This window comes from Ascaphus truei, chromosome 3 (genome assembly GCF_040206685.1).
Source record: "Ascaphus truei isolate aAscTru1 chromosome 3, aAscTru1.hap1, whole genome shotgun sequence".
In the NCBI taxonomy this organism is placed as follows: domain Eukaryota; kingdom Metazoa; phylum Chordata; class Amphibia; order Anura; family Ascaphidae; genus Ascaphus; species Ascaphus truei.
The window spans coordinates 146,562,852-146,586,298 of record NC_134485.1 but is presented as its reverse complement, the minus strand read 5'-3'; the positions used below and the strand labels follow the sequence as shown (position 1 = coordinate 146,586,298).

General features: G+C 41.6%; 1 protein-coding gene across 3 annotated transcripts in view; it reads right to left on the bottom strand.

Moving 5' to 3' along the window:
* BCAS3 (BCAS3 microtubule associated cell migration factor) overlaps nucleotides 1–23,447 on the bottom strand; it is a 1,601,451-nt gene that overhangs the window by 553,167 nt on the left and 1,024,837 nt on the right. The gene's annotated exons all lie outside the window — the stretch shown is intronic.

Genomic DNA, 23,447 nt, shown 5'->3' with positions numbered 1-23,447 from the left:
TATGGCCAGAGTCAGAGAAATGTTCGCCAACAGGACTGTCTCTTGTACCGCGTGTGATGCTGTGGCGATGCAGGTTCATTCTCTTGTTTAGCCCCTGCCCTGTCTCACCTATGTAGTAGCAGCCCCCTGGGCATTTCATGCACATGATGAGGTACACGACATATATATATATATATAGAATCATCAACTATTTGCTTATATTTGTGCTGTATACTAATATGAGAAAAACAACCCATTCAGCCTCTATTCAGTGCACTGTGTTTATTTATAAGCAACATTAGTAATTATTTCAAAGTAGAGGAATCTTATCTGGCAAAGGGATTCTTGCCCTCGGAGAGGCCTGTTAGTGTTTCCAATTTCCTTATAACAAGGCCCTAATGTTGAAAAGGAAGTGGGCAAAGACTGAGAAATCAAACAGGATAAAAAAGCACTAGACCCCCTGACCTTTGGGGTCAAGAGGTGATGACTTGAGGGCGTAACAGTAAGGTGGAAGTCTGGAAGGATGGTTTCACGTAGTGTTAAATTACCACGTTTCTACTAGCTCCTCGAAATGGAAAATAGATAGGATCTGGCAGTGAGACAGATAGCGCAGACATGCACACATGCAGGCAAAGAGATCACAGAAACCCACTCAAATTAAGTTGTCACTTCTGAATAGGAAACCAATTCTAAAAAGGCATACTCAGTAATTAGTGCTATGTGCACAATCAAGAAAAAAAGAAATAGCTGGCCTCATCGTCATCATTAATGACAGCACTGTTCTAAGTAAAGCAGCAGAACCTTAAAGCTACAGTATCGTACATCTTTTTTAGTTATCGCTCTGTATTTCTTTAGCACTGTTTACCACATCTACTATTTTGTAGAGAATTCATACAAAATCATATTTGCAGGACACATCATGATTTCCTACCCCATCATTGTTGCTGAATCATGCAAATTATTGCAGCATTATACTGTATATCCAATTATGCATATACTAGCATCAGCATAAGTTGCAACATTCCCTGTTTTTTTAACAAAAAATTAGGTGGGGCAGATAGATAATCTGTAGTTTGCTTTTAATTTAGTAGTTAGCAGTTGTAGGAAGCACTCTTCTTGTATATGATTTTATGGGGCTTCTGCGAGAAAATATGTGCAGTATGGCCCGAAAATGGAAGACAATTTGATGCAACAAAAATCGGGAAGTTTTGCTGTATGTAATAAGAATTATATATGCAAAAACAAATCTACAAAAATCTCTCTCCTCAGTATTACAATTAATATCTGACGCTTATTAACCGATTCAATTTGGGGTGAAACGTTTTAAAAAATATTATCAGAAGATAGATTGGTAATGGATCCCCTCTCTCTTCAGCTACAGTACATACATTACATACATTTACATTGCATTACACTTTACATACGGTCTAGACATGTAAGTACTATTTAATGAATATAGCCATTCTCCACTAATGAATAGGCCACAATGAATCAGAAACATAGAAAGTCCCCAACGGGGTTGTAGTGCACCCCGATCCAACGAGGATGACTCAGTTAAGGTGCCAATTTATTGGTCAAAATACGAAACAACACATTCAAAAAGAGCCCAGTAAGCTCCTACGTGTTTCACACCTGTCGTGGTTTCTCAAGGAGAAGTTCTCAGAAGTTCCATTTCCCTTGGCAGGCCTTACACAAAATACTCATGTATGTGCAAGGAAAGGTCTTTCCATATAACAATTAGAAAAGCACTATCCCCAACAATTATAAAAGCAACAATAATTATTTACAATGATATTCATTTAAGTTTTCATCTATAATAATTAAAGCAAGAGAGTCTGTCTCTCTGTCAGGGCCATAGCTGCATGACCATGAAACCTAGACTCCTGAGACTTTGCAGACATACTAAGGGGATCCTAAAATTGTGTTTTTTTATTTTTATTTATTTATACAAATTAATTCTATGAGTGATTAAAATTTCTCTGACAAGCAAGTCAGCCTGTGGGTGTTGTACCTGGTAGGCTATGTATCTGGCACATGACATCATAATGCGCATAGCCTGGTGGCAGATAAAAAGAGTCAGATAGCTATAAAGTTTATACAGAAGCAGACAAAGAAAGAAAAAGAGGACATCAGTTGACATGTGAGGAGAAAAAATGCTGGTGAAGGAGAGGCGGAAAAAATTGAGGACATCATAAGGTATTAAAGCTGCAGTTCAGTCAATATCCTGCATGTGTGTTTTTTTTAAATAAATCAGTTCTGTAGTAAGAAAAAATACTTTTAGCGTTTTCTGTTTTTAAAAAAACAACTTTGAAAGACCAATTTTCTTGTATTCTATTTTAACAAGCATTTACTAAGGCACTGCCCCTTCATGTCCTGTTACAAGCCCTGGCACACGCCTTTGTCAGCCCTGCCCTCCCTCTTGCACATGTCAGTGCAGGAGTGCTCATGAATATTCATGAGCTTCCACTGAGTGACAGAAGCAGATGAAAAACATATGCCTTATCTAAAGATGTCGCCAAATTTCGCCGATCAATACATGGAGAACGAATTGACTGGCAGCTATACAGTTCTTTAGGTAATTAGAGATTGCCCACAGGAAACTATTGAATTAAAAAAATAAATAAAATAAAAAAAGACTGAACTGCAGCTTTAAATGAAATTGATGGAGGAGATATAGATGAGGGGGGATATAGATGAGGGGGAGAGAGAGAACAGGGTAGAATGGAGAGAGAGGAGCGAGATAGGGAAAGGGGGGAGGGAGGGATAGAGGAAAGGATAGACGGAGGGAGGAAGATGAGAGGGGAGAGAGATGAGGAGGGGAAAGAGTTGAGAAGGGGAGAGAGTTGAGGGGGGAGGGAAAGGGGGAAGGAGAAGCACAATATACTATTAGCACTTTTGATTAGTGCAACCCGTGCAAAGCTGGGCTTTAACCATTTAATATTTTATATTGCAATAACTGGGAATATAATCCTTTATGTATCATTGATAGGTAACGTCAGCAGTGCTTTTGAGATGGTACTGTACTGTAGTAGGGTGTATTTTCTCATTGATAGACCCAGAGAACCACGACTTCATTATTTTCAAACTTACAGTTTTTAAACGTACACTTTCTTATTAAAGAAAACTGGATTTGGGCTGGCTCCTTTTTATAGAATGAATAGTGTACATTTTCCCCTAAACTTTGGGTCTAGAGACCTTTGCACAAGTGTTTAACAGATTTAGAAAAAAAAATTAAATTCAGGCCCATTAGCACTAATTTCTAACGCTACTGGGTACAGTAAAGTAATGAGAGGAGCAGGGAGGTAACAGCATTTTCCTAAGATCCCATGAACACAATGTGCCGATGAGCTGTGGCACTCTGGTGCCATGGCCCATCCGGCACTAAAAAGCCTCTTCTTTTGCATAAGAAATGTAAGTACTGTAATTGTAACATGGATGGAACAATCAACTTCCTGTCTAAGTTACTTCAAGACTTTGACTGTTTCCCATTTTAAACATGTTTGTAACTTTAAATTGTAATGTTGTCAACAGACATTCCATACTTGCATTTCTAAATAGGAGTCAAACTCAAACCTATGACTCAAAAGCAAAATAGCATTTTTGTTCACTGCTGTTTCAGGCAACAATATACAGTATAGGGCTGAGCATTTTGTTTTCCGTCCTTGTGCCGCCGCTGGACTGTCTCCTCATAGTTTATAGTACAACAAGCTTATTTACATTCTAACAAAGATTGACCCTTATATTGTAAACAAGTAACACACGGCACTACTTTATGGTGAATGACAACTCTTATTTTTGACCACTGCGTATATTTACTAATCCAGACATTTAAAGTAATTCACAATACTGCTTCTCTGTTTACTTTCACACACCCACGCAAGTAAGTACTCATACAAGCAAAGCATGATTTGGCTCAAACAGATGGTAGCTTGGCGTTGGATAATGTCTGATTGCCTTTTAGTTACTGCTATCCTGTAGCGTTTTAGATGTGTAGCCCTAAATGTCCTGGATAGCTTGTCCTATGCAACAACTCCAAGGTTCTGCTTCTCCACAGCACATTTTACTAAGAGGATGTAAATTGTGCATAGCGGTGTGCCGCAGAATCCTGGTACATTCTGCAAACATTCTCACAAATGTTGAAAGAATGGCAGATATGCAAAATCAGATGTCATGCTGATTCATTTTAAAAGAAGTCATGTGCTTTCTCACATTCCCTGAAAGTTGAAAACACAATTGAGAAATTCGCAGAAAATTCAGGTAATGCGACATTAAGGTCCATATCCACAAAATGGTGCTAAGCTTAAACACGCCTTTACTCCCATTTGAATGGGAGTAAAGGCATGCTGAGGCTATGCACCCTTTTGTCAATCTGGGCCTGAGTACGGTACTGCTTGGCCCTACTCAGAGTTCATCTATGATAACCCGACCTTTGGGGGAACCCTTGTGTTGTAGGGTACATGCAACTACACACGTGGGTTTCTTGACAAGGCTTATTTATTTAGCCTTAAAAGATATACAGCACACAAAACAAAAATAGCTTTTCATCAGCAAACAAAAGAAAATGGCTTTTTCTTCAGCAGACAAAACAAAACAGTTTCTCTTTAGCAGACAGTGTAAAAATAAGGCAGCTACTCTTTTCTATGCAGCAGACAGACAGTTCATAAACCATGTACTTTGCTAACAGACCTTGTATTAGTAATCTCTTCAGTAGCTTACTCCTCTCTCCTCAACAGCCAGCCCCCATGTGTCTACAGCCTGGGGTTTTTAACACACCTTGATTAGGCAGCTGGGATCCAACTAATTGTCCTGAGGTTCCCAGCTGAAGTTAACCTAGTCACTGCTGCATTGCAGGCTAAACATATGTCTGCCAGGCATATAGCTGGTGGCTTTTATTTACCCTGTCACACCTTGGTTACTGAGATACAGTAGTTGTCCTTTTTGTGTGCAGGTTTTTACAGAAAAACAGCTACAAATATGGCTGTGGGATCATGTATAGAAAGGCGCAATGTTATCTACCGATGATTTTGCATCTTTCTATTAGTTGCCGTCTGAGTCCTGACCCCATGGCCACTGTGTGTCCACTACGCTCATTGCTCAGGTAAAAAACATAGACTATAGTTCTTTTATTCCCATTTTTTAGTCCATGAGGGACCACAGATCAGGTAAACTAGAATATATATATATATATATATATATATATATATATATATATATATGAACAAAGGTAGTAGCGCCAGAGTATAACTAATATTAAACCTCAATAGTGACTAAAGTGATAAAACTAAATTGTGTAAGTATACTACGTGTAACTAAATCTAAATTTATATCAACATTGACAAAAATATATAACATAATAAACTTGACAAAATAAACAATGTGTAAGTGCAACAGTGTAAAAAGAAAAGTAAAGAGTCCAACCAGTCCTTGAAATTAGTCCATGAATAAGATAAATGATTGATGCTGATATGGGGGTCTCCGGCTGCTTTCACATTGGATGGACCACATCCAAGGGTATCTAGAAACGAGAAAAGAGAGAGAGCGCACGCCCCATAGCATAAAACTGTGTATTTAATATTAAAAGGGAAGGGAGGAGGGGGGGGGAAAGAAACGCACTCACAAGAGTAAAATGACAATAAAGCAATTTGTGATAATATCACCACCATCCGGTCTCTGTGCTGCAAAAATCCGCAGGTATAGGCTCCCTCAGGGCTGAGTGAAGAAGTCGTAGCTCAACCGGAGGCCGGAGGTGTAGTTTGCCGACTAGAAATCAGTCCATGAGGTTCCAGAAATCACCTCTCCACCTTGAATGGCCGCAGTATGAATCTTGCGCTTGGTGCGGCCTCGTGCGCAACGTCGTGACGCGTTTCGTCACCAGAGGGCGACTTTCTCAAAGGGCTGATAATGGAAAGACAACTTTCCTGGATACTTATAGCCAGTTGGTTGCATAGCAACCCGTATTAAACAGCATGTATTAACCCTTGATGTTCTTGTTGAGACTAACAGTCCCGTGTGAGATGGGTCATGTGATACCTGGCACAAGTAAAGGATATGGATAATAAATTTGTGTATATATATTGAATGTACAATTGTGTATATATATATATAATTATGATGGGAAGGAACTATTCCAACTGTTCCTGGATTTCCCTCATATAGATTATGTTTTCATCATTACTAAGTTTTAATTTATTTAATATATTTTTTGTTAGTTTTTATTATTTATTATATTTTTTATTATTCTACATTAAGTTAATTTTATTCACTGTTATGTCTTTGTCCTGGTTGCTTTTTCTTTCTCTTTCTCCCTGCCTATGGGCCCCCTTGATACTATTCATTGAATTATGGCACTTAGTCTGGGGCCATTCCTGTATATGGATTCATATGTAGTTAGTCTCTGATTACATTGTCTATGGGTGCATGTGTATGTGTGTACATGTGTATATTTATACATTCACTATTATATATTTAGGGTTGGTTTGTACTTCATTTGTGATAATTATCATTCTATATACATACATGTATACACATTTGCACATATATATATATATGTGGTTTTTTGGAATCATTTAGCTGATAGGTGAATTTTTATTTATTTTTTTATTTAATTTATCTATCAATTTTTTTTTTAAATTATACATATTTCTTTTAATTCATTTTATTAGTGTATGATCTTTTGTTGGTAATATTTATATACCTTGGTTGTATCAGCAGTGTCTATTATGTTTTATATCTTTATATATTGTATGTGTAAATGTTGTTTATTAATATGTACATCTGTATTGATAGGTTTATACAGTATGTGTATATTGCTATACTGCTAAGCAATCTAGTTATCTTTTCACTTTATCTCTTGATTATTATTCATCCTGAAAATTTAGGAGTCACTGTTATGTTTATCGATGGTTTTTATATAATTAATATTAGTCACCCGAATTTATTTCAGTTTTTCACATATAATTTATATTGAATTCTTTATTCATTTAATTAACATTTAGGTTTATCTATAGCTTATAGCATCTAATCCTTCCCATCATAATTATATATATATATACAAATTTATTATCCATATCCTTTACTTGTGCCAGGTATCACATGACCCATCTCACACGGGACTGTTAGTCTCAACAAGAACATCAAGGGTTAATACATGCTGTTTAATACGTGTTGCTATGCAACCAACTTGCTATAAGTATCCAGGAACGTTGTCTTTCCATTATCAGCCCTTTGAGAAAGTCGCCCTCTGGTGACGAAACGCGTCAGGTACTCTGATTGCGCAATTACGTCATCACGACGTTGCGCACGCGCACGAGGCCGCACCAAGCGCGAGATTCATACTGCGGCCATTCAAGGGTGGAGAGGTGATTTCTGGGACCTCATGGACTGATTTCTAGTCGGCAAACTACACCTCCGGCCTCCGGTGAGCTACGACTTCTTCACGCAGCCCTGAGGGAGCCTATACCTGCGGATTTTTGCAGCACAGAGACCGGATGGTGGTGATATTATCACAAATTGCTTTATTGTCATTTTACTCTTGTGAGTGCGTTTCTTTCCCCCCCCCTCCCTTCCCTTTCAATATTAAATATTGTATGTATTGTATTGTATGTCTTTATTTATATAGCGCCATTAATGTACATAGCGCTTCACAGCAGTAATACATGTGGTAATCCAATAAATAACAGATAATATAAATAACAGATCATGGGAATAAGTGCTTTAGACATTAAGGAAGAGGAGTCCCTGCTCCGAGGAGCTTACAGTCTAATTGGTAGGTAGGGAGAACGTACAGAGACAGTAGGACTACATACACAGTTTTATGCTATGGGGCGTGCGCTCTCTCTCTCTTTTCTCGCTTATATATATATATATATATATATATATATATATATATAGCAATGGAAATTAACTGTAGGCTCATTTGCATGTCTTAGGCAGGTCTGCAACCCTGCCTTTCACCATTATCACCAAGCACACAGCACTTCCACTGCAGCAAGTATATATATACACACACACAACAAAAAAATGAACAGTGTGGACTGTTGATTTATATATTGAACTCTCTGAAAAGTTGGAGGTAGTTAATAGCTATAAATAGAGGGCTTTAGTTTTAACAATACAGTGATGCAGTAAGCATTCGTCTCAATAAGTCTAAGGGCTGGGACCCGCGTGAGCGCTACTCGCCATTGCCTTGTAGCCTCACGATCCGGTCCCAGTCCCTCCTCACTGCCAACTGACTACATACTGTGACGCGTCAGCCAGCAGGGGATACCAGAGAATTGTGTTCCCGTGCGGCGACGCGTCACATGGTATGCGAGTCAGCCAATGGGGAGGAGGGGAGGGAAGGAGCTAGATGGGAGGCGCCTTGGGCGGGGAGCAGGGAAGGAGCTGCAGGTTAAAGTGTGTGTGTGTATATGTATGTGTGTGTATGTATGTGTATATGTATATGTGTGTGTGTGTATGTGTAACGGGTATTCCACCCCACCCAATCTCATATATAGTGTGGGTGAGTAGAGCATGCAGTGTTACCGGTGTGGTGCGTATACCTGCAGGCTCACAGGAGGTCTGAGCCTCCGCTAGTGAGAGCCTGGGGTGAATCCTCTGGAACGGATCTTCTTTCAGCGCCTCCACCTATGTAGGATTCTATGGAAGTGTAGAATGACCCTACATAGGAACCAAATCAGAAACCTCACACACAGCGATTATATAATAACTAAGGGCTTTACTTATGAACATATAACACATTACGTAACATCATAACCTTATGCATCTCAGGCCCAATGTCTGACGTTCCCACCCAGTGTCCTGTAATCTCCCACCCACATGTCCCGTACTCCTACGGAGGTCGTGGGTGACTGCGCAGTCACTAAGTTATCTATTAGGCCTGTTGGTGCACATGTGTAGAAATACCTTCCGAGCACTCCGATGCTCGGGTCCGCAACACTCTTCTAAAAGGGTCCGTCGACGAGGACTCCTCCCACCGAACTCCTGCAGACAGTAACACAGTCTCTGTGGACCCCAACGTGGGTCCAAACGCTTTCCGGGATCAGCAACGTGACACACCCTGCACTATAGGCCGTCCCTATAGTACAGCATCCTTAAGTGGCTTAAGGGTCAATCTCCTAGGGCATTCGGGGTTGCCTATCCTATATAGGTAGGTCTTGTACCCACCCTACTCATAATACGGGCCCTGGGCCATGGATACCCGGACTGGTTACCGCTATGAACCCCCCCCAGTTGCCTCGTACTACGCGCAATGCCGCCCTGGGCAATGGCTCCCCGGATTGGTTACCGCTATGAACCCCCCCAGTGGCCTCGCCACTCGCAACACGGACCCTGGGCTATGGCTCCCCGGACTGATTACCGCTATGAACCCCCCAGCTGTCTCGTGCCACTAATTCACCTAAACGCCTGCCGCAACGCTCTGCAGACTAACCTAAGCCCCCTTTATCCCTGGCTATTCCCCAGGTCTGACTACCATGAGTGACAGAGTCCCTCTCTGAGACTATCCCTGGCAACACTCACTAACCTGGGGTAATACAGGGTTAACTAGGGCCTTAGTGCAGGGAGTCTCCGGCTCCTGCACCCTACCTCCTTCCTTCCTTGGGCTCCTGACTCTGACTGAACGTAGCTCCAGCCCGCCAAATGTATCCACTTGCTCCAGGACAATCCTTCAACCCTATTGGCTCCTATGAGGCACCTGGTGCCTCCCTCGCTAAGCACTATGGGAATTGTAGTCCCTGGGCGCCTGTAATAACATTGGGGCCGCATGCGTGCCTTTCCTACACCTGCACTAACCCCTAATGGCCGCCGCAACCTCTTCCTGTCTATCCCTACTCTCGCGCGACCCTAAAGGCTGGCTGTATTCCCTACCTACTTCTGCGCATGCGCGACTCTCCTGGCCTGTTCCTGCCCTCGCGCGACTCTCCTGGCTGGCTCCTACACTCGCGCGATCACTGCGCATGCGCGAGTGGTGGAGTAATGGCGGCGCCCTGGTCTGCGGCCGCCGGGACCTTAGAGACGCGATCGCGGCCTTAGCAACGGCCCGATCGCGTCCCCGGCAACCGGCCGCAGGCAGGAGAAGCCGCGCTGTTCCCTGCTCCAGCCCCCACCCTTGGAAGCAGCCGTCGGGGTTTTCAGTACCCGCGATCGAGCTGCGCCAGGGAAGGGGGGTCTCCAGGGAGAAAAAGGTGACCTGGCTACATATGTATGTTTGTGTGTATGTATGTGTGGGGGGGGGTGGATGGCACCACGATCAGATCCCGCCCTCCTCCCTCCCACTCCTGCCCCCTCCCTCCCACTCCCGCCCCCCTCCCACTCCGGCTCCGGCTCCCTACAGACCGCATATCGCGGTCTGTGTCTGTCAGCGCCCCGCCTGTCTGCAGTGCGGGCACGCTGACTGAGGGAGCGGGGCCTTAGCCTAAAGCAGTCCCATACACTCAGCTTCTCAAATCTACAGTGAGTAAATGTATTAATGTCCCCTCAATGCCAGAGAGGGCGGCATATAAATACCAATAGAGTCTACTTAGCATAAATCAAAGTAATTTAACACAAAAAAGAGGGCATAATGGGTGTAAAATCAAATGATGGTAGAAGAAAACAGAAATGTAATACTATGAGCAAGAGAGAAATAGCACTGCTTTAGATCCAAGAATGGAAGATTAACTATTCACTGAATTTAATGAGGAGTTACAGGATAAAACATCTGGACAACAGTAACTGACTTGTTAAATGAAACAATCTTCAAAGCACACGGCTTCATAAACGTGTATGCTTCCAGTTTCCATGTCAGCATACTGCTCTGTGAACAGGGAAAACCCAGACTGAAAGGGCAGAGCTATGATTCCAGGCTGCTGGAGACAAATCCAATCAGGAGGGTGATATAGCGCAGTCAGTCTATGGCCAGACGTGCTGCATTTCTTCCTAAAAAGAGCTTTATTACATGATGAAGGGGTGGAGAGAGCAAAAGTTCTTTGATGGACATCCCACCAGTGCAAGTCACCATTAATACACTGTCTTTGCTTAAAATGTGTTGATATGTCAAAGAGGAGGAGTTTGCTGTTATGTACCAGAACGTTGCCAATGCACGTATTTTCCTGTACCTTAGTTCAACTCTAGACAGGATTATTATAGTAAAATATCAGCATTTCCAGTCTGGACTCAACAAGAGAAAATAGCTACAGTGTTCAAAACAGTCACCACATAAAGATAGATTCATACGGTATATTACAATGATTAGTCATCTTTTTGAAAGTCTCTCTTACAAGAATATTTGCCATGGAGGCTCGCTGGCTAAAAAAAAACTAAATCCTTTCTAAGTTAGAAAATGAATTTAGTTATTTTACCGCAAAAGTCACTCTTTGTGTTTTTGCATCTGGAAATTCTAATGGCATAAGCAAAGGGAAGATGAAAGAGAGGGCCAGTCTGCATGTTATGTAGTGTTGGGACAGTCATAAAGCTGTGTTAGAAACTGTATTTCAAAAGATTGCTTGAAGCAGGAGCAAATAGGAGGGCTTCTTTTCAGTGAGGATTTTTGCCAGGGGCACAAAAACTAAAAAATCCCTTTTTTGAAAAGGGCTCTTAGTGGAGGGAAAAGTAAACCTTTTAACCTGTCAGATTTCATAATTCCAGTGAAAAATGCCTCACTTCTGGTACAAAAGCCTTGCGGATCTTACATTTTTGAGTGCAATGTTATTAATGCATTTTGAAGAGCTAATGGCTCTGTCCTTACTGGTCACACACAAAAAAAAAAAACCACGGGTCTCATTTAAAGATTTGTGTACATAGCTCTGGGTATCTCTGGGTTACTGAATAGGGCTAAACCTACATTGTGTTTTTTTTTATTCCACTAAAGAAATTGTGCGATTACAATCTTTAAGGGTGCAATCCCAACTAAACAGGATTCTTTACATCTTCTTTGTAATCTGAAAAAACTTTAAAAATGTCGTCTCGGCAGTTAGCATTTTTGAGGACTGACGGTCTTGTCTTGTTCTGAAGGGCCTTCTAACTGTAAAAGGGTTAACTGATTGAATATAAAATTGTATGCGATATTTATGTTACCTACAGTTAAGTGAAGTCACTGAGCAGGTAAACTAACTCCTGTAGCACTTTACAACTAATATACTTCTATCTGAGGTTTAGAAAAATACACAAATCGTGTAAAAAAAAAACAACTGTCTGTCATCGGTCAGAGAGGTTAAAAAGGCCAGAGCATGGGATATGACAGCGGTAAACACCAAAAAAAGAAGAGAAAAAAAATGACCGTGAATACCAATAAATTCAAGTCTTCCGCCTCGGAAACTCCTCACTTATTTGATTAAGTTAGGTGAAGAACGGAGCAGTCACGCTTGTAGCTTTTCTTCCTTTTCCCTTCCCTCCTCTCTTTTTATTTCTAATGCGAATCGGAAGTCTATGTGGAGCAGTCTGGCTAGCCCCAGTCTAACCTCCCCATCTGGAAGGAAACTAACCAGCCTTGGGGCTACTTCCAACCCTTCCCAGCTGTTTGGTTTTGGGTTTTTGTTTTTGCGGGCTTGAGAAAGCATATTTATATAAATGATTGCCATATCCTCTGCCAGCTGTTGACCCTGCTCTTGTCCCCGGTTGGGGCATGTTTTTCATTTTTAGCGGCCACAGACTGGAGCTGACCCTCACTGGGCCAGCACGCTATGCAGACAGCTTTACGTGTTTTTGCAGTGACAGCTAACACAAAGGATGCACAGTGCAATTGGAGGGACCGGTGTTTCCCTTTGGGCTAATGTCACAAAATCCACAGCTAAAGGTATAAGCAGAAAAATGTCCTTAAATTAGGAATCTCACAGTGCTCTAATCAGCTTTCTCTGCAGGAATGTAATGCTTATATTCTCATTAAAATAAATATGATTAAAGTTAAGCATAATGTTAAGTGGCACTTTTTGATGCCACTGTTACTCATGCAAAATGTTACAATGTTTAGATTTGTTTTGTGTAGATACCAGTATTAATATGGAATTTTAGTGCTATGTCAAATTAAATTTCTAATTTCTCGGTCAGTCAATGTATTAACAAAACTATACTAAAGAGAGAGAGACTGTGTGATCCAGAGATAATTTGCAAATTACACAGCAAAGGTACTGTACCTAGCCCTTGTAATCAGTAACAGAGTAATTCCGTTTTTTTTTGTGTTTTTTTTTTCCAAAAATGGTTTCATCCTGGACTAAGAATAAGGAGATTCCCATCTATTGACTCTTGTAATGTAGATATAAGAAACCAGAGTGGATACCATTTTATGGATAAGTCTCATTATATATATAGATACCAGTTATATATGCTACTGTGTAAGCCAAACGGGGTGCGCCGATTTGTGGGAGCAGAGTGACGGCAGGAACAGAGGCGGGCGGCGGAAGAAGAGGACGGCGGCCCACCAGAACGGAGCAGGTCGGCAGAGAAGTTGGACAGCAGCAGAGGACGACGGCCGGGGAGGAGTGTGCCCCAGCAGTCTGATACGGAAGTCTTCACTGACTTCCGGTGTCTGCTGCTGCTACAGCGCGCTCCTCCCTGGCCGCCGTCCAACTCTTCTGCTGCCCTGCTCCACTCTGGCAGGCCGCTGTCATCTTTTCCCGCCGCCCGTCTCTGCTCCACTCCCAAGGTCCTCCACTGAAGTAAGGTATTAAGAGGTGAAAGGAGGTGGTGAGAGGAGGTGGTGAGAGCAGGAGGGGTGAAGAGCGAGGATGAGAGGGGATACGAGATGTGGAGAAATTAGGGTATGATGAGGAGAGGGGCTGGAGAGGGGGAGATGAGGAGAAAATGAAGATATGATAAAGAGAGGGGATAATGAGGAGAGGGGGTGAGGTGGAAATGAGGGGATGATAAGGAGAGAGGATGAGGAGGAAATGAGAAGATGCTGAGGAGAGGGGATGAGGAGGAAATGAAGGGAGGAGATGAGGAGAGGGGATGAAAGATGAGGAGAGGGGATGAAAGATGAGGAGAGGGGATAAAAGATGAGGAGAGGGGATAAAAGATGAGGAGAGGGGATGAGAGATGACGAAATGGGAGGATGAGAGATGAGGACGAGGGTGGGGGGATGAGAGATGATGAGGGGGGATGAGAGATGATGAGGGAAGGGATGAGAGATGATATGGGGGGTGAATGAAAGATGATGAGGGGGTGGGTGAGAGCTTATGAGGGTTGGGGGATGAGAAATGATGAGGGGGTGTATAAAAGGGAGATGATGAAGGGGTGGATGAAAGGGAGATGATGAGGGGGTGGGTGAGAGATGATGAAAGGGGTAGGTGAGAGAGAGATGAGGAGGGTGAGTGAGAGAGATGATGAGGAGGGTGGGTGAGAGAGAGGAGAAGGGTGAATGAGAGAGAGGAGGAGGGTGGGTGAGAGGGAGGAGGGTGGGTGAAAGGGAGGAGGGTGAGAGAGAGGAGGAGGAAGGGGATGAGAGAGAAGAGGAGTAGTATTATCTTATACTATTACACTGATTGATTTATTTAAAAAAAAACATATAACATTTGTCATGTTCTGCTGTTTTAAACATTTTGATATATGCAAGTATTTTTACGTATTTGTATTCACATTTATTTTGTACCAATTTAATAACGTTTTGTTTTTTTAAATGGGATGAGACAGAACGGACTAAACAAGAGAATTAATCTGCATCGCCACAGCATCACACACGGAACAAGAGACAATCCTGTCGGCGAACATTTCTCTGACTCTGGCCATAAGATGACCGATCTGAAGGTGGCCATACTCAAAGGTAATCTTAGAACACCGAAAGAGAGACGTTGCATGAATACAAATGTATGCAACTGTTTGAGACACTTAGCGGTGGCCTAAACCGAGACCGCGGTTTCATGAGTCACTACTGACTCAAGAGAACTCTCTCCCATGAGTGCTTAAGGCCATGTCTATACATAATGCACTATATGATTGCACACACAGCTGTCTCTACACATCCAAATACTCTATGTAATTCAATCCCTATATACCAATAGGGACCAGATAGTATCTACACACACTTCTAGTAATGCAACACCCTCTTACATTTCCACCCCTACCCACACCATTGGTATACACTCCCACTCCACACACACCTTTAGTAAAGCGCTGTATACACTGTGAGCACTGTATACATTTATATTTACATACACACACACTCTTACATCACTAACATTTAGGGACTATTTAACACCTTAAGTTATAAATCGCATACAGCACAGGGGGGAAGGATAGGTTTCAGTCACAGATAACATTCCAAGATGCACTGTTTTTAAGTTAAACCTTGCTTTATTCATTGTAACACAGTGGAAAGAAGAGATCAGTGTATCTCGAAAGCTCACACAAATAAAAGCATTTAGTTAGCCACAGAACGGTATCGTCTATTCATTTTTTTTAATATATATATATTTATACGGGATAAAGAAATCCACACTACTGTATTCAAGATATATATATCTAACACAAATCCCACATCATGCCATTAAATGTTTTTCCACTTATTCGAAATCGTATCTAATTGGTGGATGTAATAATATGGGTCATGTATACTTGGATAATAGGCTACATTTCCTTATCCAGCAGAACTTTGGGGATCTTATTGTTAGCTGCCTATATACAATATTTTAGTCGGGTACATTGCTATTATTACATGTAATAAGGTGAGTTGTATTGATTTTTTTACACTGTTTTAAGAGAAGTGAGGATTGGGTATAGCTTACAGCAGCGGTGCGCAAACTGTGGGGCGCGCAAGATTATGTAGGGGGGGCACGGGCTGCTTGCAGGGAAACCTGGGGGCGGGCAGAGCTGTGCACGGGCGGCCAGAAGCTCCATGCTGCTGCTTCTCTGTGTCATGCAGAGTGGGCGGGGCTTCTCTCTGCACACAGACAGCCCCTCCTTCTCTTCCTGTCTGCTTCCCGCACCAGTTTTCAGCAGCATGGGGGGTTGGGGGATCGGAGCATGTCGCCCCCCCCCCCCAGGAGAAAGTGTGTTTGTGTGTGTATTTGAGTGTGTGTGGGGATTGAGATTGTGTGTGTGTATGTGGTTATTGAGTTGTGTGTGTGTGGGGATTGAGTTTGTGTGTGTGTGTGGGGGGATTGAGTTTATGTGTGTGTGGGGGGATTTAGTTTGTGTGTGTGTGTGTGGGGGGATTGTGTGTGTGTGGGGGGGATTGAGTTTGTGTGTGGGGGGGGATTGTGTGTGTGGGGGGGGGATTGTGTGTGTGTGTGTGGGGGGGAATTGTGTGTGTGTGTGTGGGGGGATTCAGTGTGTGAGTGTGTGGGGATTGAGTGTGTGGTGTGTGTGTGGGGGGGATTGAGTGTGTGTGTGTGTGGTGATTGATTGAGTGTATGTGGTGAGTGTGTGTGTATGTGTGTGTGTGTGTGGTGATTGATTGAGTGTATGTGGTGAGTGTGTGTATGTGGTGATTGATTGATTGATTGAGAGAGTGTGTGTTGTAATGCAGTGGTGTGCAAACTGGGGGGGCAATGAGGCGCAAGATTATTTAGGGGGGCGCAGGCGGCGTGCGACGAAAACTGGGTGTGCGGGCCGGCAGACGCTTTGCGCAAGGGGCGGCCAAGAAAATGTGCACGGGCGGGCAGCCGAAGATGTTTGCGGGTGGCTGAACAGGATAGTGCAGGTAGTGGCAACGTGATGGGCTTCGGAGGTACGGGGAGGAGCACGCCCGAGCACGGTGAAGTCAAACCCCTTCGGTGTCTGCCCTGCAATAGCGCTGTGTTCCTGCTCTCCTCCGCTGGCAACCTGCTTCGCTGCGATCCTCTGCAAGTGAAAGGGTAGGCTGCCACTATATCAATCATACTATGAATGTACAGAAATAATGTAAAAAAACTGTGAAAACACAACATTGAAAACGGGAAAAAATAAATACTACTGTAGGTAGGCGTTTGGATGACAATGGGGATAGCAAGACAAAAAGCATGGAGGGGAAGGAAGAAAGGAAGAAGGGGGGGGGGGATTGAAGGGAGGTAGCAAAGATGTGGATGAATGCCCCCCCAAAGTATTGCCTTTGTGCACGTACGCTCTCCCAATCTTGGCGCTTGGGGAGACAAACAAAATTTACTTTGATGTGCACTCAGCAGCAGTCAATACACACACACAGCCACACACAGCCACACACACACAAATAGCCCCGATCTACGCTTGCAAAATTATGCAGGACACCCTGTGCTCATGCGAGAAATTTTATGGATGAAAAGGGGGGCTCGGCATAAAAAGTTTGCTCACCCCTGGCTTACAGTATATCTGGGATCAACACAAGTTGCATCCTTGAAATGCCATAACATTAACATTAATCAACTGAATGCCAGCTCTAGCGGGCTGCACAATTTTAATGTTGATCTGACAAGATGGTTTAGCTATACAGTTCTGAAGAACAGTTGTTGTGACTGGTGCACATACAGACAGACAGACAGGAGCTACAGTAAGTAAAATATGGCTGATATAATTGAAAGAGAATCTTTCATGGTCAGTGACACTTTAGTCTGAAGTTAAAATGGAACAGAGACAATGAACAATCTCCAGGAGCATTATTGCCTTCATTGATAGTAAGCTAAGGTGGCATGTCTTCTGTTTGGGGTGCAGAAGCTTCTTTTAGTCTCAATGCACTGATTTAATTAAAAATATATTTACTGTTAACGCTTAAAGTGGTGCCAAGATTATCCAAACAGAAGGTTTATGATTATTAATAATTAACGACTAGTCACAAATTCACAGATTGCAGCTTATTCTTCATTATTTAGTAGCTCTGTTTGCATAGGTGAAAGTGACGCAGCAACTGGCCAAGAAAAGTATTTTTTCAGGTTTTCTGTTAACTGTACTTGAGAATGAGTTGTCGAAGATGAAAATGTAAAGATAATTCAAACTTACGAGTTTAGTAGTGTACAGGATTAGTAAGGGAGAAATTAAAGGGCACACATAAAAATTCTTATATCAAATAAAGTAGGAACAAGAGTAGCCCAAAAGACCACAGAGCCCTAAACAGATCTTCTCTTTGGCATCCCTATACTTATCTTAGTATCAGTGCCGGTCTCTCTGTAGCCAGGGAACTGTGTGCATAACATAATGAAGGCTTTAAATGTCCCGCGTCATGCAGACTAATAGGAATCCGTGAAGTAATCTGTTGCAGCTTACTATTGGCCAGCGTGATCGGAACATTTAAACTGCAGAGGGAAACTAGCACCGCTATGGAGGTACGTATCTCTGAAAGCAGGGGGTCCCCTCAGCTGAAATTAACACAGTTCAGCTCCAGCGAGTCCCTGCTTCAATCCTTTAATAAATAAATAAAATGTTAAAACATAATGCAGCATAATGCATAATGCATCTTTAAAATGGCATTACTCTAACTTAATTTCACGTTAATACTAACGGTGTATCTTCAGTGGACAATAACACTACGTTAAACCATGTTTTCTCCCGTAAAGAGCATAGCGTTAACAATAGCAGACGTTAGCGATAATGCGATGCTAACGATATGCAAATGAGTCATTACCATTACATTGCATAACCCCAAAAGTCTGTTAAGCTTAACATGGGGACTTACCATTACCTTATTTAATTTATACGAAAACATAGTATTACTCCTATCCAGATACAGAATAGGCCTATTACAAAGTCTTTTTGGGTGTAACGCCTCAGGCATAATTTAAATAACACTGTTATTTCCAGACATTATTTCCATCTGCTCTCTTTCCACTTCTGTAAAAGCCCTATTTCGGGGCATGGATAGGTGTAACACCACAGTTGGCATAATGTCACGTTATTGGAAGATAAAGCCAGGTTATGATACAATAACATGCCATGACCTATGCAAATGAGATCTACTTCAGATGTTGTTTTTGCATGTAATTAACTTTGAGGATATCATGTTAACATAACGTTTGTTTCTGTTTTAGGTAACATCACATTAGGAGTCCTGATTTAAGGGAGCTTTGTGATCTACGGTATCTCAAATGTGTTGACGCCTCAAATGTGTATTAAGTCTTACTTATTAATAGAAGTACATTTATAAATAAAGATATACAAGACAAGTCTTTGTATGCTGCAATTAGAGTTGCAATGTTATAGTCGATTTAAAGGAATGAAAAAGGAAAACAACATTTTTAAGCGTGAAACTATCCTGCAGCATAGTATATTGGGGGGGTGAAAATACAAGGACATAAAACCCCCACAAAAAGGCGAATTTGTACAAGTTACTGCAATGGATAAATATGTCACTTTTCATAGGAGCTTACAATCTATAGGATTTACTGCCTTGTGAAGGGACAGATGCTTGCATGACCATGCTCTGCGGCTTGGCCTTATGACCAGCTTTAGCACAACACGCCAGAATTGTACACAAGTGCTGAGCGAATTAACTGATGGGATCTTTGAAGCCTCACTAACCCAGATTAACTAAAGACAAAAATCTGTGAAATCACAATTCAATCTTTTTTTTTTTTTGTCAGACTGGATGTGTCTGGTGAGGGTGAGGATAACGAGACACGTCCAAGCCATCTGCCACTTGTGCAGGCTCTGGTCCAAGAAATTAGTAGCCACACCAACTGTTTGGATTTGTGGCACCATTTGGATATAGGCTTCTAAGTGTCGCAATTTAAGGAAGCGCATTTCTGGGCCACAATATTTCCTTCCCTCAGACACATGTATGAAGGGGTGATGTTTGTCACAGTTTTCTAAAAGTTGTGCACAGAGATGGTACCACCATATAAATGATTAATTTAAAGCAGCAACCCATGCTGCTTGTTTTTTTACATATGCACGTTTTTAAAACTCTATTCAAAACAAGAGTTCCCCCAGAGCTGAAGAGCAACACTCAAGATATGTGATCCACCTGGTTCCTGAGATATTTCCTATTGAAATTCCCCTAATACAATTCTTGTTCGGGAGAAACAAAATGGCCACTGGGGTCAGCCTCCGTATGGCAGCAAAACCGAAAGGCATGACATAATTATGAGATCACATTGCCGCTTTCGACTGGGTGATCCCACATTTTTGTTTTTCCCTGAAGGTGATGGCAAAAGTAAAAAATGGAATATCTCAGTAAATGGGATCCCGGAGCTTTGAGTGCTGCGGCTCAGCTGCAGTGGATCCCCTGTGTGAATAAGATTTTTTTTTTTTTAAACTTGCTTTTGGGAGACGGAGGATTGCTACTTTATGAAAAGTATAAAAAAAAATCTAAACGCTATTAAAATATATGGCCATACAGTAAGTGGTGTTAAGTCATGAGACAAGTTACAGTATGAATGGGCAGTGTCTTATGGCTTAGCAGCTCTTAGTAAATATTGCACAAAATCTCTCTTTAATTCAAGTTAGAATTGATCAAATAAGAGTTTATTAACCCTCTTCCATTAAAAAATGAAGTTATAGGATTACTAGAACTATAATGTGTGTTGAGGGCTATACTTTGGGCCCACATTCAGTACCAGTGCAGTCTCAGGCTCAAAAATAATAATATTATTTTATCAATATTTCTCTGAAACTGATCATAAAAATAATATGTGTAAAGACCAATAAAAGAAAAATAACGGTACACAAAAATACTTAGCAACATTAGCAAATAAATTAAAGCATTCAGACAACCCATGCAAATTTACATACAACTGTGAACAGCATAATGACAAATACAATGGAACATACTATAAATACATGGTGCTGTTATTTTAGTGGCTTGTCACAGGTTCAGGCCAGAAACAGAATTCTTCATCAATTCCACAGTCAGACAACAATCAGGGCTGAATTTGGATGCTGTTCACAATGGTGACCATTTCTGGAGTACACAAAAATAATATTTGACATCACTATTTTGCTACTGAAAAATCTCATAAAATATCTGACAGACCACAATGAAAAATGAAAGCAAAGGCAATTAAAAAAAAATTGGACTTAGTAACTGAAACAGCACCTTTAAAAGAGGAAAGCACACACAAGCTTTCTCAAAGTCTAGAAAGCATTTTTGAACTGACACTGCAATTGATCTGAAGCAAATTATTGAACTCGTAATCGTACACATTCCAGAGTGCAAATATATCAATTATTAAGTAGGGAAAATGTTGCATAGAGTACTGTATATGCTTTTTTTTTTTTTTTAAACGAATAGGCAAAATATAAGATGGATGAGGCTAAGATGCCCATTAATGCTTAAATTCGTCTCAAACTATATGAGTGGTCCAAGTTTCAAAAATAAATTAGCTGTATAGTGCTTACTTGCAAAATAGCAATTTTTTGTTTGTAAAAACGGAAAGACAAAGCTTTACAGATTGATGCCCTACCTTTAAAATATGAAATGGAAGACATTTAGGCTTAGAAGTAAAAGTGGTACCCAGTGCCAGCATCCTAATGTTAACAATTAAATACGCAGTGAACTGTTAAATACAGTGGTTTTCAACCTTTGTTTCGGTTAAGGAACCCTAAAATCATGTTATGAAATTCTGCGGAACCCCAACCCTCTCGAATAGTGAGTCTGAGATCAGATGCATTGTTAGGAACCCCAACCCTCTCTAATAGCGAGTCTGAGATCAGATGTATTGTAAGGAACCCTCCCTAATAGTAACCCTCCCTAATAGTGTCTGAGATCAGATGCATTCAGATCCTTTTGTATTTGGTACAATTTGCAAATGACCTGAAAACTGCACTGAACCCTTTAGAGATGCATGCAGAAACCCAGTTGGAAAACATTGATTAATAGTGTATGTATTAAGGCCGCAAATGCCAATTTCCCTGCACAGTCAATGATGGTAAAAGCTTCCACTCACGTGAATGGAAGTCACTGTATTGTTAACTGTATGTTAAACAGCTGTTTACTTTAGTCAAATTCTGGAGCAGACATCTGTTAGCATTTACTGTATGTATGAAGACATTTTCCTCTGATCCCAACAGTTATAGCAGTGAGTGATTTCGGGTGTGGTTTATGGTTGTACAGAGAGTAGAGCAAATTAGGTCAGTGTTTCTCAACCGGGGGGCTGCGGTATCTCAGCTAGGCATTTCCTCATGTCCGATTTTTTGTTTTGTTTTAATAAATGCAACAGTTCCTTGCGTTTACGGCAATGCAATTATCTAAGTTGCGGATCGATCCATTCTCCAGTGATCGATTGGTAAAGATCCTGCTACCCAGGGCACACAATATGGCGGCCTATTTCAAAAGAGGAAGTGGTATGCTTGCTAAATAGTTCCTACAGTATAGCAACCCAAGGAAGCTAAATACATTAAGACAGTCATTAAAAAGGACATTATAAGTGATAAAATGCAGTATTAGCTAATACTACACAAGTGATTTATTTAGGAAAAACACATAGTGTTTTTAATGAAATGCTGCTTTAACCAATACATTTCTCCTGAACTATTTCAAGAGGTTATTGAGATGAGAAATTAGTTAATATTACTACCCTGAGCAATGAAACATTGCACTATTGAGATTAGCTCTGAAACATATGTGGCATTATAAACAAACAGTAATGACACATAAAGTACACTTTATTAAAGATATTTTCATACCCTCCAGTTACTACACTTTCATAATACACAGGGTCTTTTGAAAGTAAATAACCTATGGGTATTACATTTCACCGCCCTCTCTCTCTCTCGTTTAATTAAGTTACACAGATTCATCTATTTTTAATATGTTTGCAACTTTTGTTACTTTTTAATTAAGAATTAAAAGTAAATGCTATTGGATTTTGAGTGCAATACACAAGGCTCTGTCTCTTTGTTTGGTATACTAATGTTTCCCCCTTGCACCTATTCTGTTGACGTATTAGAATTGAGCAAGGTCCCTACCCCACTACTATATAGGGGTGCCGCGACCACAAGGGGTAACACTCGCTGCCTGGAGACAAGTAAATCTGCCTGTCCTCTCTTAGCCCAGCACAGAGTAGAGAAAGGGTGTCTTTATCGCCAGACCGTGCATATCGTGCACCCTGAGCAGCTGAAATGGTTTAGGTGTATGGGAAGGTAGGAGGAAGAGGGGAGTAGTGAGATCTTTGTGTGTGACGGAGGGTGAAGGGGAGTGCTTTATGGGGGGGGGGGGGGAGAAGATGGGTGGTATAATTAAGAGATGTAGGGGGATATAAGTAAGACAAGTAAAGGGGGGGGATAAAAGTGGTGTATGATTGTGAAAAGGGGTGAGTGCTGTATGGAAAGGGGGGATAAATGGCTAGTCTGTGTTGAATAAAATTGTTAGGGTTAGTATGTGTGAGGGTGAATGTGGAGTGTGGAAGCAGGGGGGTGGAAGTGACTGAGTGTGATGGGTGTGTGCGTGTGAATGAGGAGGGGATGAGTGATGAGCAGTGGTACCCCGAGATTTAAAAAATCCTTCAATGGTGCCCTTGCTCAAAAGTTTGAGAACTGCTAAGTTAGGTACATGATTCATGCACATTGAATTATGTATTTCTTGTGCCTCTTTCTGTCATTTTACCCAGGGCAGCCGACAGCTTTCCTGGGGTCTAGGACAAGAGTTTAAACTGGGCCCTAGGTTGTCAAGCGGG